General features: G+C 40.4%; 1 protein-coding gene across 1 annotated transcript in view; it reads left to right on the plus strand.

Moving 5' to 3' along the window:
• Positions 1-14578, plus strand: part of LOC137620693 (protein mono-ADP-ribosyltransferase PARP3-like) — a 307977-nt gene that overhangs the window by 39409 nt on the left and 253990 nt on the right. The gene's annotated exons all lie outside the window — the stretch shown is intronic.

Raw genomic sequence — 14578 nt, forward strand, 5'->3', positions numbered from 1 at the left:
AAATATAGGTATCAATATGTTTTCTTGCCACTCTTCTGGTTTCTTTTCCTATTCAAATATTTTTACCATCAGATCACACATGATGTCAACCCCTTCCCCTCCTAGAGCTTTCCAGTAAAGTCAGGTCCTGTTGCCTTCCCATTCCTCATTCTCTTTAAAACTGGTATCACTTCATTGCTAGAGGACCCCATTACCATTCCCATGTTAACTTGTATATCCTCTCTATTATTATCATCATCATCATCATCATCATCTCCTCCTATGCTTATTGACGCAAAGAGCCTCATTTAGATTTCGCAAGCCATCTCTACCTTGAGCTTCTAAGTCGATACTTCTCCATTCATCATCTCCTACTTCACGCTTCACAGTCCTCAGCCATGTAGGCCTGGGTCTTCCAACTCTTCTAGTGCCTTTTGGACCCCAATTGAAAGTTTGGTGAACTAATCTCTCTTGGGGAGTGTGAAGAGCATGGGGAGTGTGAAGAGCATGCCCAAACTATCTCAATCTACCCCTTACCATGCTCTCATTTACATATAGCACTCGAGTAAGCTCTCCTATAGTATCATTTCTAATCTTGTCTTGCCATTTAACTTCCAATATTCTTCTGAGGACTTTGTTCTCAAATCTACTAAATCTGTTGGATATTGTTTCATTGTCAAACCACAATTCGTCTCCATACAGTAACATTGATCTCACTAAACTGATATATAGCCTGAGTTTTATATGCAATTTCAAACGTTTTGATTTCCAAATTTTCTATAACCTAGTTATTGTCAGATTTGCTTTTTTGACTCTTTCATTAAACTCAAATTTTAAAGAATATTTAAATGATTCTACATCATTAATCCTTTCTTCTTCCAATGATATCTCATCTTCCATTGCATATTCTGTTTTCATCCTCTATGTCTTTCTTCTATTTATCTTAAGCCCAACCTCATGGTGTATTTCATGCATTCTGGTAAGCAAGCTTTGCAAGTCCTGTGGCAATTTGCTAGTATGGAAAGCATAATTTTCTCTCCTAAGTCTTCCATTTTCTTCATTTAGCAGTTGCTCGAAATACTCCTTCCATCTTTTCCGGAGATCTTCCTCCTGCTTTGTGACCATATCCTTCCTATCTTTGATTTGCTTAATATGAGTGTTGTCTTTCGTACTTTTATTTCTTGCTTTTGACAGTTTGATCATCTTATTCAAACCTTTCTTAGTTTCCAATTCCTTATAGACCTCTTCATATGGCCTTGCCTTAACTTGAGCTACCACCTTTATCACTTCTTTCTCTCAATCTTTCTTTGTCCATCTCCAACTGTGACTCTTCAAATTTCTTCTTTGTCTTTCTTTTACCTTTTACAACTTCCCCCACCACTAGGTCTCCTCTTCCTATACTATTCCAGATATTTCCCATAGTATCTCCTTCCTCTGCCTTCTAATCACTGATGCATTGTGCCTCCACCATTGTTACACATCTTCAATTCCCAGATCAACCTCTCTCAATACTCTAGTGAACTCTCTCCTATCATTATCCCTCCTAATAATTTATACCACCTGATTTTCTTTACCCTATTGGTTTTTGTTTTCTTTCTCTTTTCATTTTCAGGCCTATACACAGGATCCAACGTTGGGTGGCCACATGGTCACTTGGGATAACTTTACAATTCTTAACTTCCACCAGCCTTGATCTATTGTAAAGGAAGTAATAGGTTTGCTTGCATCTACCACGACTCCTGTATGTTATCAAGTGTTCTCTCCTCTTTTTGAAAAACATGTTCACTATTGCCTTATCACAAATCAAGGCAAAGTCTACTATACTCTTCCTATAGGTTTCTTTCCCTGATCCCATGTCTTTCATGCTCCCGTTTAATTACACCATATAGTGTTACTTCATTCATTTCGTTCTTGATTCTTTTCCTCCTCTGTGCAATCCACTTGTGGTGTATTAGCAGTAATGATGTTTATTTTGTATTTATACAATATAAAATTTACAGTATTCAAAGATTCGATACTTGAAACAATAATAATATCTACCAAAACCATAATTGATAAAAGAGAATCTCCTTGTTTTCTGCTTTAGACTCAATAATCTGATTGAGATTGAAAAAAAAAATTCTTTTAATAGAAAAGTATTGATGTCAGGTCTCAGACAATACAAAGATTTATGTAATTTCAGTAGAAGTTTCCTCTATTACTTTCTTTTATGAAACCTGGTTGTTCAAAAAATTTTTTTTTAATCAATTTCAGCATTCTAGTAAGCTATTTTGACATACATTTGCTCTACAATGTGGTCTTCAGTTGCGGTAATTTGCATCACCATTCTGACAAAAGATTCACTTGGTTGATGCAAATGTTTCGTTTGTTTTATATCTAATTGGGGGTTATCCTTTTAAGAAAGAGAAGAAAAAGTTTTAGAAAATTTTTTGTTATTTCCTCCCAACGTTACAACACAGATCCATAGGCTTCCTACTACATTTTTTTTTCTCTGGAGAAGGAACAAGTTCAAAAATTGTTTTGTCATTTGCCACTTGGAGATATGCTGATGAGGGGATAAAATCTAGATATTTTTTTATGAATGTTACTCATTTTGTAACTATAATTTGTAGCAGAGTTTGCCATGTCTGTATCTTCTAGGTGAACATAGTCTTTCTGGTACTTTGGAAGCTGGATATTGTCTTTGTGGGTACCACCCTGCTCTTTGTTCGTTTTGAAATATACTCCATCCTCTCTAAACCTTATTGATCAGCTGTTAAAGCATATAGCCAATTACCCAGGGGCAATGGCCATTTGACCGATTATTTCGGGCTAACGGCATCTGGCTGGTTAGCCAGGGCTGACAGCAAGTCGATGATCATGTGGTAAAGCAGCCAATCACCCTGGGCTGCTGCCAATCACCTGTGAGCCTATGGCCTTTTGCTGATTGTTCCTTTATGGGGCTGATCAGATACAGGACAGGAGTTTGGACTGTTACCTAGATAATGGTTCGGCCTGCTAGTGTGCTGTGGACTGTGCAAAACCAGTCAATGACTTGTTTCCACTCTAGTCTTCCAAGTACCAAGCTGTCAACCACACGCCCACATCCATTCATCAGAGGGATATTACTCAGAACCAATCTTGCTCTCTTGTGCCAGCCATTTTTTCTTGGACGTAGAACGAGACCATTTTAGTCCTGATTCAATGTCTGCCTCTTTTTTATACACTTCCGGGTCCATTTTGACAAGCGTTCGTATTCTAGGGATAGGAAACAAACCCAGATTAGGTTGACAAGTGTATAATCTATAGTCATATGGTAATGTTAACTAATTTATAGTCAGTTACAGTAGCCCTTTTTAGCACAAACAATAGTTGTCCTAAGGATCCAATAAGTGCTGGACTCCCCATGTACCTCTCAGGAGTGATGTTGAGGTAATTCTAGAAGGGGTTACAGTGCATCCACCATGCAGTATTCCTTAAGAGCTGTGGTCCTTTGAATGAAACTGTGGCCAAGCCTCTTGAGGTATGCCTGCCATTTAGCATGGGTTTGAGGAAGATTCTTGCCTTCTCCAAATCCCAATAATGTTCACCAACTGCTCCTTCCTCTTGAAGGGGTTAGACCCTGGTCAACCCGTTTTGCCCCTCCTAGCCTAAATTCAGAAGGGTTATTAGGAGGATAAAGAATTGGGGGAATGATGCAGCGATGTCCCTGCGGTCAGTAGGGGGATGCCTTGTCTAACATTATTTCCAAGTTCCATCTCTGGACGTGTGACGCAGGTGGAATGATCCTGGTTTTTGCTCTGAAAGTCTTACATGACTTTTCCAGTCCTCTCCCTTCACCTATCAATGAGTTATCACAAGGACAGGGCATGAGACCCTAATCCTCGTAACTAAACAGGTACTTGACAGGCTGCAGTGAGTTCAATTTTACTCCATAATCAACCTTCAGAGAGAAAGGTTTTGGTGACTCGAGGGACTTGAATTACATGAAGGCTTTCAGTCATTCCAAAACCACCTCACTCATTCCTCAGGTGTTCATGGGAGTTTCCACCTGAGTGATGAGCTTTGGCCATTTGGAGTGACCTCTTTGGGTAAGATAGCCATGTCATCCTGATGGACCCACCTGTTACTTTTCATCTCCTCCCAATTCTCAGTATGAGGTCATTTTTCATACGATGGCTGCTGCTGGAATGGAGAACCAGCTAACGTGTTTACAGTAACACACTGGTATCGGAGTTTTAACGGCTCTCCCACGTATCCAATCGTATCCCATATCCTTCGAGATATGGTTAACACTATTCAGAGAACGTTAGTCGTGGTTGTTTATAACATGTCCCTGTTACATACTCTACATCTTTCAGGATATTACATCTTTCAGGATATTTGCTCCTGGGGTAGTAACCCTGTGATACTTCTACAGGTAAAATTCTCTGGCATATCACTTGCAAGAAATATCCCAAGTAGAAAACTGCCTTGAGGAACTTCAATCAGGACGACAGGGCTATTTCACCCAAAAATAGATTTTTCCTATGTTAAAATCACTTTATATATATATATATATATAAATGTATATATATAATGGATTTTGACATAGGAAAAATCTACTTTTGCGTGAGATAGCTATATCGTCCTGATGGAAGTTCCTCAAAGGCAGCTTTCTACTGGGGATATTTTTTTGCGAGTGATATACCAGAGATTTTAACCTATGAAGTATTACAGGGTTCTTTCCCCTGGAACGAATATCCCGAGAGATATCACGTATACACCAGGGACGTGTTTAAAACAAGCCACTGCAATCCCTCCCCGAATAGAGTTAACCTTGTGTCGAAGGACATGAGATAGGATGGAATACTTGGGCGAGAGAGTCATTACAACTTCCGATCCCAGTGTGCTACTACAAACACGTTTCCTGGATCACCATTCCAGGAGCAGCCATCGCATGATGCAATGCCTCTCACTGAGAATTGGGAGGGCAGGAAAAGTAACGGGCTGGTCCATCTGGTCGACATGGCTATCTCGCCTAAAAAGGGATTTTTCCTATGTCAAAACCTGGTTTTTTTTTTTTGTACTCGAGCCATGTCGTCCTGAGGGAAGTGTACCTGAGAATTAATATTCTCAATTGTGAGCAGTTGGAGTTTTTAACCCAATTGAGCTCTTAGATTTCCCACTAATTATATAAGGACAAGGTCCCGTGATAAGTAGCGTGACTGGAAAGGGTGTATCTACACTTCCACATAGCAGTTTGGACAATAGTCCCAAGCTCTGAATACAAGTAAGGTAATTGTGAATCACATAGGAGCAAAGAAATTTAATTGCACAGTCCTGCTTACTGTGAATAAAATCTTTGTCCCCAGTAGACTACAGTATTAGACCGAAGTCCATAAAAGAAGGGTTAAAAATGGAAGTACACTACTTTCATTGTCCATATAAAGGAAACGCAAAGAGCGCTATAGTCTTTCGTTATTTCCAAAAATTCATAAATGTACAATAATTGGCGCAACAATATGTACATTAAAAATGGGTAGAAAACAAGTTTTCAACCCCAGAGTTATGCACCACAGAAGCATGAAAAAAAATACTCATAAAATAAGAGGAAAATATTACCTATGGCTCTTTACTATATATATATATATATATATATATATATATATATATATATATATATATATATATATATATATATATATATATACATATATATATATATTTATATATATATATATATATATATATGTGTGTGTGTGTATATGTATATATATTATATATATATACGTATATATATATTGTAGGCCTATATATACTATATATATATTATATATGTTATATATATTATATATATATATATACTTTACTATATATATATATATACGTATATATATTATATATATATGTATATATGTTTTATATATATTATATATATATATATATATATGTATACATATATATGTATTATATATATATTATATATATATTTATATTATATATATATATATATAAAATATATATATATATATATATATATATATATATATATATATATATATATATATATATATATATATATAAATGTATGGTTTCTAATATGAAGCACTCATCTGAGCTCCTTATAACTGGTTTTAAGAAGGCTATAATGTTGAAACGTGATGCCATTCCTAGGGCCAGGGGAATGGCGGTGTATATTAGGACTGAGTACCCTGCTTCTCATAAGTCCTGCTATCAATGTGGATGTCATGAGGTTCAAGTAATAAAAATTTATGGCAGGCATAAGAACTTATTTTTGTGTTTGATTTTCCGGAATCCAGACATGGATGATTCTATCTTTGTCTTTTTACCATTATGACTAAGATACAAGATGATGATAGAAAGGCTTCTTTTGTCTTGGTTGGTGATTTTCATGCTTACCATAGGGAGTGGTTAAGTTCTATCTCTCCTACCAATCACCATGGCTTAAGAGCTTTAGACTTTGCCTTTGAATCAGGCTGTGAGCAAATCATAAACGAAGCTACTCACAGGTCGGGTAATTGCTTGGACCTCGTATACACTGACTCCCCTGGCATTATAACTTGTAAGGTTGGTTCTCCAGTTGGGACATCTGATCATGCCTTGATTTCATTAGTATTGAAGACTGAGCAGCCTGTCCCCTATCTATCATACTCTTGTAAAATTTATATGAAATCCCAAGTAGACTGGAATGGGATTTTGCATGATCTTTTGTGCTTGAATTGGTCACCATATATAGTAGTGTAGATCCTGTTGTCCCTTTGAATGTGAATCTAGTCAACATAATTGATAGGCGTATCCCTTCTCGTGTGCTAAGGTATCGAGTGAAGGACAAACCGTGGTTCAATGATGATTGTAGACATGCTTATTCGGAGAAGCAGGAGGTCTTATCATCTTTGGAAGGGTAACAGATCAGATTTGACCTGGAATAACTATACTCAGCTTCAAGCTTTTGCACAGAGAGTTTATGCCTCTACTGAAAAGGAATACAATTTAACCATAAAAGAAACCCTTTCTGGTACAGCTCAGGAACATAAATGGTGGTCTACCCTTAAATCTGCACTCTATGGTGTTGATGCAACAGTTCCTTCTTTACTTAAACCAGATGGCTCTTGTCACTCACTGTCCAAAGGAAAAGACAACCCTTTTGGCTGATGTTTTTGACAGTAAACAGAGTAATGAAAAACTTGAACCTCCTCATTCCTGTTTTCCTGAGGCTAAACTAACTAGTTTAGCTTTTCGATCACATGAAATTAAAGCTCTGTTGATGGACCTTGATGCTTATGGAGGTGTAGACCCAACCCAAATGGTATTTTTCCTTTGTTATCTGTTATTTTGCGCAATTTAGTAAGAAGAGGAGCTTGTAGCACGTTTTTGAGAATTGGTAATGTTACTCCCGTATGTAAATGTGTTTGTGGTAGCTCAAGTCCCACTGATTACCGCCCAATTTCCATAACTCCCATATTATCTAAAGTTTTTGAACGTCTTCTGGCAAAATGTCTTAATAGGTTTGCTGAAGGTAATCATCTATTCCCTAATTTGCAATTTGATTTTCGTAAAGGCCTTGCAGCATGTGATGCTCTTCTTACAATCTCCAATGCTGTACAGAAATCCCTTGATTGTGGTCAGGAAGCTCGTATGATTGGCCTTGATTTTAGTGCTGCCTTTGACCTTGTTAATCATGAGGACCTTGTTTTCAAACTCAAACAGGTGGGAGTGGGTGGGTCGTTTCTTGGCATTATTATTGATTTTTTAAGTAATAGATCTCAAAGAGTTGTTGTTGATGGGCACCATAGTGAATATTGGAATGTGATATCCGGTGTTCCACGGGGTAGTGTTCTTGGCTCATTACTTTTCATACTATATACACATAATAGAGATTTAGCTAAAATTAGTGCATGGTGCAAATTATGGGGTATGAAGTTGAATCCTAACAAAACTCAAAGTATGATTGTAAGTAGATCAAGGACGGTGGCTCATCAACATCCGGATCTCAGTATTGATAATGTTTCTTTAAATTTGTATGACTCCTAAAATTTCAGGTATGATTCTTGACACCAAATTTACTTTTGAGAAGCACATAAGGTCTGTGTCTTCTTCAATTGCACAAAAAAAAATATATGTATATATATATATATATATATATATATATATATATATATATATATATATATATATATATATATATATATATATATGTATTTAGATTTAGATTGGAAAAAGTAAAGGAAGAGGTAACTTTCCCAGGGTCATGACCCAATGGAGGGCCAGCCTTCCTGATGAAATACGTGAATTAGTTGTTTCAAAGAGAGACTAGATTTTGTTGTTTCCCCTTTAAAAGTTGTCCACCTTGAAAGGCCCGACTCTTTACAAGGTTCCTTAAAGCATTCCATGGGGCACAGAGAAGGATCCTCCTTTAGTGGAATGATCATCCAAGGCCCCAAACTTTTTGTGGAAAGTTCATTTTTTGCCAAGAATGCTGGATTTGGTTAAAAAGTTACCTCCCCCGATTACGAGAATTCAATGTTGCCATCATCCCTTTTAAGGGGGCCTGCCAGAATGCCAATATAGGGGGGTATAAGAAGAAAAACTCAAAATCCTGAAAAAATTCAGTAAGCTTTGTATGGCAATGGGAATGTAGAATGCGTATACGAAATATTTGATCAAAAATCCCTCTTACTTCGTAATTACAGGGTAATTAGTAAAAGTAACTCAATAAACCATAAACATTGTTCCCTACAAGAGAATGCAGTATTTCTTCTGTTACATTTCAATGTAAAAGAAATTGTGAACAATGGCATCTGTATAAGTTCCACAAGTCGCAGACGATGTATTACACGGTAGTATGACGGTAACTAACTAATAACGTCCCATCGCCCGTCAGTCCAACAAAAACCTCAGAGGGAGTGCATGCCTGAGTTTGATCTTCGACATTAATTTATTTTTACGTTTGTTTTTCTAGTTTTCACCACGAATTTTATCATTTCAAAGAGGAAAAGACAATTTCAACATCTTGCTAACATAAAGAAGAAAATTTGCTGTATTAAGAGTTCAGAAGAGGGTGATACCGGTAGTGCACAGAGAGAGAGAGAGAGAGAGAGAGAGATGGCCTTGCCTGCAAGCAAAAGAAGCAAGATATTGAGCAAAAGGATCTTTGTTTTATGAGAAAATTATGATAAATAACTTTGTTTTCGTTTATCAATACCCAAAAAGAAACATAAAATTCATACTAATTAAGATTTATTAATATTGTCTTTGTAAAAATACAAAGAAAAACTTTGAATGCCCTCTGACATTCACTCATTTTTACGTTCGTTTTTCTCATTTACGGCAAGAATTTTATTATTTCAAAGAGGAAAAGAAAATTTCAACATCTTGCTAACTTGAAGAAGAAGAAAATTCACTATAAGAGTTCAGAAGAGAGAGAGAGAGAGAGAGAGAGAGAGAGAGAGAGAGAGAGAGAGAGAGAGAGAGAGAGAGAGAGATTGCTTCACAGGAGCAAAAAGAATGGATTTTGAGTGAAGCGAAAAATCAATTTTTGGGTGAGATAGCCATGTCGAACTGATGGAAGGTTCCTTCAGTAGCTTCCTAAGGGTATATATGACTACAGAAGATATTCATAGAGAATTAAACTAAAGGTTTCACAGAATTCTAACTTCTGGCGCGAGTACCCATAAGGTTTCCCTTTAGGATATTGTATAATAACAGGGGACGTATGCTTGACACGCCACATAGCTATCTGCACCCCACATAGCATTTACGCTTCGAAGGGGAAGTGTGGCAAGTTATGGGAGGAGCCGTTACTAAATTCTCCTCCTTCGTTACTGTTACGGTACTCGGCGACGTCAACATCCGGTCGCCATGTTGGCCGCCATCTTGGTTGACGTCACCGTTGCGCGCCATCCTCATTCCTTCCGGCGTTTATGCCAGCCTCCATGATACAATAAGATTGGGAGGCCCCTGTCAGGGCCAGAATAGAGAACAAGGGCGGGTCCATCAGGATGACATGGCTATCTCACCCAAAAATAGATTTTTTGCTTCGCTTAGAATTCATTTTTTGGGCTCAAGCCATGTTGTCCTGATGGAAGTGTACCAGAGAATTAATGTATCATGGATTTTTAAATATAAAACTTACCCGCTGGGTATATAAAGAGCTGAAGTCCCCTGACGCCCTGGCAGAAATTCAAATTCTCGCGCTATCGAAGATACGGCAGGTGTACACCCGCACCCTAGCGGTAGCTCAGGTGGAACAACACACCAACTTCAGTTCTTCTTCTGCCCACCTAGCTGGCTGACATATTGAAGTTCGCTCTCGTGGTTTTACTCTTTTGGGAAGTTGTTTGGTGATGTACAACGTTCTTTTCTGAGTTTAAGCTATCGTTAATTGTTTTCTCTTTATTCTAATCTTGAAATCTTTTTGTTTGAGGTTATCTTTATTAATATTTCCCTTATTTTTTGCTCGTCGGTCTTTCACGTAACCATTCAAAATGGCCGACTCCTCCCCTGCTTTACGTAGGTGTGTTAGTGAAGGGTGTCGTACTCGACTTCCTAAAGGATCTATTGATCCTCACAATATTTGTGTGAAATGTAGGGGTAAATTTTGTTCATTTGATGATAGATGTAATTAGTGTCTTTCTTTAACGGATGATGATTTTGTAACATACGAACGTTATGTTAGGAGACTAGAAAGGGATAGAGTTAGGCGTAGTTCTTCACGATCTATGGATAGAGCCTTACCTAATGTTAATGTTCCTAATCCTATTCCTTCCCCCGTGGTGGTAGATCAAGAACCTACTATGAAAGACATGTTTACCGCTATTTTGACTCTTGGTGAGAAAGTTGAGTCCTTAGCGGCAGATAGATATACGATTTTTTCTGAGTTAAAGGTACTGAAAAACCGTGATTCTGTCGGAACTGTGGAAAGTGTTTCGGTGTCTGATGTTAGTGTACCGAAAAGTCGTGAATCTCTCGGTAATGTGAAAAGTGTTTCTAATGTGTTTAGTGTTGCGGAGGGTGCGTCTGCACGATCTTGTCGTTCACCTAGCCTAAGACCTCTTTCGAGCTCTCGAACCCATGGGAGAAGTAATGTCGAACGGCTTAAGGGAACGAGAAGTGTAATCAATCATGCAGATGACCCCTCGAACGTTCCTGTTGCCGTAACTCAGGCCGTTCACCCTCATCGTAGGAAAGGTGAGGTTCATGGGTTATCCCCGTCTTCCGATGAAGGGTCGGGGAGTGAGATCTGGCGTCGCGCGTCAAGACCGCTTAAACGGACGCATGAAGTTTCTCAGTGTCAGGAATCGCCTGTGCGTCCAGGATGTAGTTCGTGGGACTCACCGGAACGTTTCCGTTCTCCCATCGCTTGCACTCCGGCTAAGCATCCAGATCACCGTGTTCGTGTTGATAAGATTCCTTCCGATTCAGACCTTGTTGCGATTCATGCTCCCCCTCTTCCTTCAGATTGGCTTTCTTCTCCCAAAATACTTGGTGACGTTGGAATGAATATTCCTTTAGGGAGTTCTGTAGATCCTAAATGGTCTATGCTTGTGACTATGAAGGAACAACTCTCGTCGTTGATGGATTCTTTTCAACCAGGTGTTGGCAGTATGTCTGGGCGTCAGGCGTCAGACCAGTTATCGCACAGGCGTTCGATGGTCTCTGGTGCTGACGAGTTATCGCTTAGGCGGTCTCCCATTCATAGTGTTCAACACCAGGTTGATTTTGATGAGTTACGTCAGAGAATTTTGGTTGACCGGTTTTCGTCTTCTGGTCGTGAGGAAGAACATCGGCGTCGACAAGTGGACGCGACGCGTCAACGTTTTGAAGTAGTGGATTGCCCGCGTCAACAACTTGTGGATGCTTCGCGTCAAAACATCGATTCTCAGCGTCGACATCTTGACAGCTTTGATCGTTCGCGTCAACAGTTTTCGGACTCTACGTGTCCACTCAGCGATCTTCGGCAGTTGCCTTCTGAGTCCAAGCGTCAATCTGGTCAACAGCAGTCGGACTCTTAAGCGGTCTCGGTAGTTGTTAGTTGACGAAGATCGTCTACCCTTCCATGTTTCACGTTAATCTACTTCGACCTCTCCCCATCAGTTGGATGCAGATATTGGCTTTGACAGGCAATCTCATCCAGACTTTGTTCCTTCAGTTCAGGCTGCAGCAGTTGCTGCACTGCCAGAAGACGAACTTGAGGAAAAGTCTGATGTGGACGAGCCAATTGAGGAAGTTTCTGAGAATGAGGAAGAGAAGCATTATCAACATGCTGTTGATCTTCGTAAGTTTATGTTGATTCTTACTGGAATTTTTCCGGATCTGTTTACTCCTGTGGCCCCTCGTTCTCGGCCTTCTGAGTTCATCTTAGGTAAAGCAACCAAAGTTCCAGTTTATACCAAGATGGTTCTTTCTTGATCCTCTAAACAGGCCTTGAAATTAATGGGTTCCTGGTTGGACTCTAAGAAATCTTTTGGCAAGACGGCCTTTGCCTTTCCACCCGCTAGGTTGGCTTCTAAATCTAGTTTGTGGTACGAGACTGGTGAAGTGTTGGGCTTGAGTTTTCCTTCGTCTGCCCAAGGGGATTTCTCAAGTTTAGTGGATGCTTCTCGTCGTCTTGTCTTAAGGAAAACGAAGATTTGGTGGTCTATTCCAGAGTTCGATCATTTGCTTAAAGGTCTTTTCAGGGCCTTCGAGGTGTTTAATTTCTTAGACTGGGCTCTGGGAGCTTTGAGTAAGAGGGTCTCAGATATGACGGACACGGACACTGGTGGACTGGTTCATTTGATGTCCTGCTTGGACAAAGGTGTGAGGGATGGCTCCAACGGCTGGAATCCTCAAGAAAAGGGCCACGATGTGCTCTTTTCTCTCTGCAGGAGTGTCTCCCTACCAGAAAACGGGCCTTCTTTTCGCTCCATTGGCTAATACCTTATTTCCGCAAGAGTTGGTAGGCGAAGTGGCCACTGCTCTCACACAGAAGGCCACGCATGACTTAGTTACTAATACGACAAGAAAAGTTTTGCCTTCGACGTTTTCCTCTCGTAAGCCTAAGGAATCCTCTTCTGGTTTTCGACCTTCTCAGTCCTTTCGTGGGAAATCCTCTGGAAGGGGCTCTTTCAAACCAGAAGGAAGGAAACCTAGAGGCAGAGGGGGCAAGTCCGGCCGAGGTAAAGTCTGACTGCCCTTTCCTTCAGACAGCAGTGGGTGCCAGGTTGACTCACTTCTGGGAGGCTTGGGAGAGGAATGGAGCGGACCCCTGGTCCGTCCAAGTGTTAAAGGAGGGTTACAAGATCCCCTTCCGGGCAAATCGTCCTTTAGTCACAGATCCGGTGGATCTTTCGCCCAAATACAGAGAGGGTCCGAAGAAGCAAGCCATGCGTCTTCAGACGTCTCTTTTATTAGAGAAGCAAGCAATAGAGGAAGTGCAGGATGTAACGTCTCCCGGGTTTTACAACCGCCTTTTCTTAGTACCCAAGAGTTCGGAGGAGTGGAGACCGGTTCTGGACGTAAGTGTTCTAAATGGTTACGTCCAAAATTCGACGTTCACTATGGAAACTCAGAAGACAGTTCTGGTGGCTGTGAGGAAGGACGATTGGATGGTCTCTATAGATCTTCAGGACGCCTATTTCCACCTTCCGATTCATCCCAGCTGTAGACGTTATCTGAGGTTCATGGACGGAAACAAGGTCTTCCAGTTCAGGGCTCTTTGTTTCGGACTCTGCACGGCTCCTCTATTGTTTACCAAGATCATGCTGAATGTGGCAAGTATGCTGCATTCGAGGGGAATCAGAGCCTCTCTGTATCTGAACGATTAGCTGATAAGAGCCTCCTCAGCCGATTGTTGTTTGAAGGACCTCAAAATGACTTTGGATCTCTCCAGAGAACTGGGCCTCCTGGTGAGTTCGAAAAAATCGCAACTGACTCCATCCCAGGAGATTCTTTATTTGGGGATGGAGATCCACAGTCGGAGTTTTCGGGCTTTTCCGTCGTCGGTGGGAATTCAGGCAGCCCTCCTAAAAATCCAGACTTTCCTGGAGAGAACTTTGCTCCGTAAGAGATTGGATGAGCCTTCTGGGGACACACTCATCATTAGAGAAGTTCGTGACCCTGGGGAGGTTGCACTTGCGTCCTCTTCAGTTTCATCTCAATCGCCATTGGAAGAAAGGGGACAACCTCGACAGGGATTGCATTCCCATCTCGGTTTCCATCAAGTCTCATCTTCAATGGTGGTACAACGAGCCTAGACTGAAAGAAGGCTTGTCTTTACTTCAGAAGAGCCCAGACCTCGTGTTGTGTTCCGATGCCTCCAACTCGGGGTGGGGAGCCACTCTAGAGAAGAAGGAGCTTTCGGGGACTTGGACTGTGGAGCAAACATCTCTCCACATCAATCAAAAGGAGCTTTTGGCTATTCATCTGGCTCTCATAGGCTTCGAGAAGCAGATCAGGGGCAAAGTGGTCCAAATCAATGCGGACAGCACGACAGCTATTGTGAAACAAGGCGGGACCCACTCTTGGTCTCTGTACGAGATTGCAAGACTTCTTCTCATTTGGGCAGAGGAAAGGAAGGTGACTCTTTTGACTCGATTCATCCAGGGGGTCAACAATGTGAGCACAGACAGACTCAGCA

The sequence above is a fragment of the Palaemon carinicauda genome, chromosome 2, assembly GCF_036898095.1.
Source record: "Palaemon carinicauda isolate YSFRI2023 chromosome 2, ASM3689809v2, whole genome shotgun sequence".
NCBI lineage: Eukaryota > Metazoa > Arthropoda > Malacostraca > Decapoda > Palaemonidae > Palaemon > Palaemon carinicauda.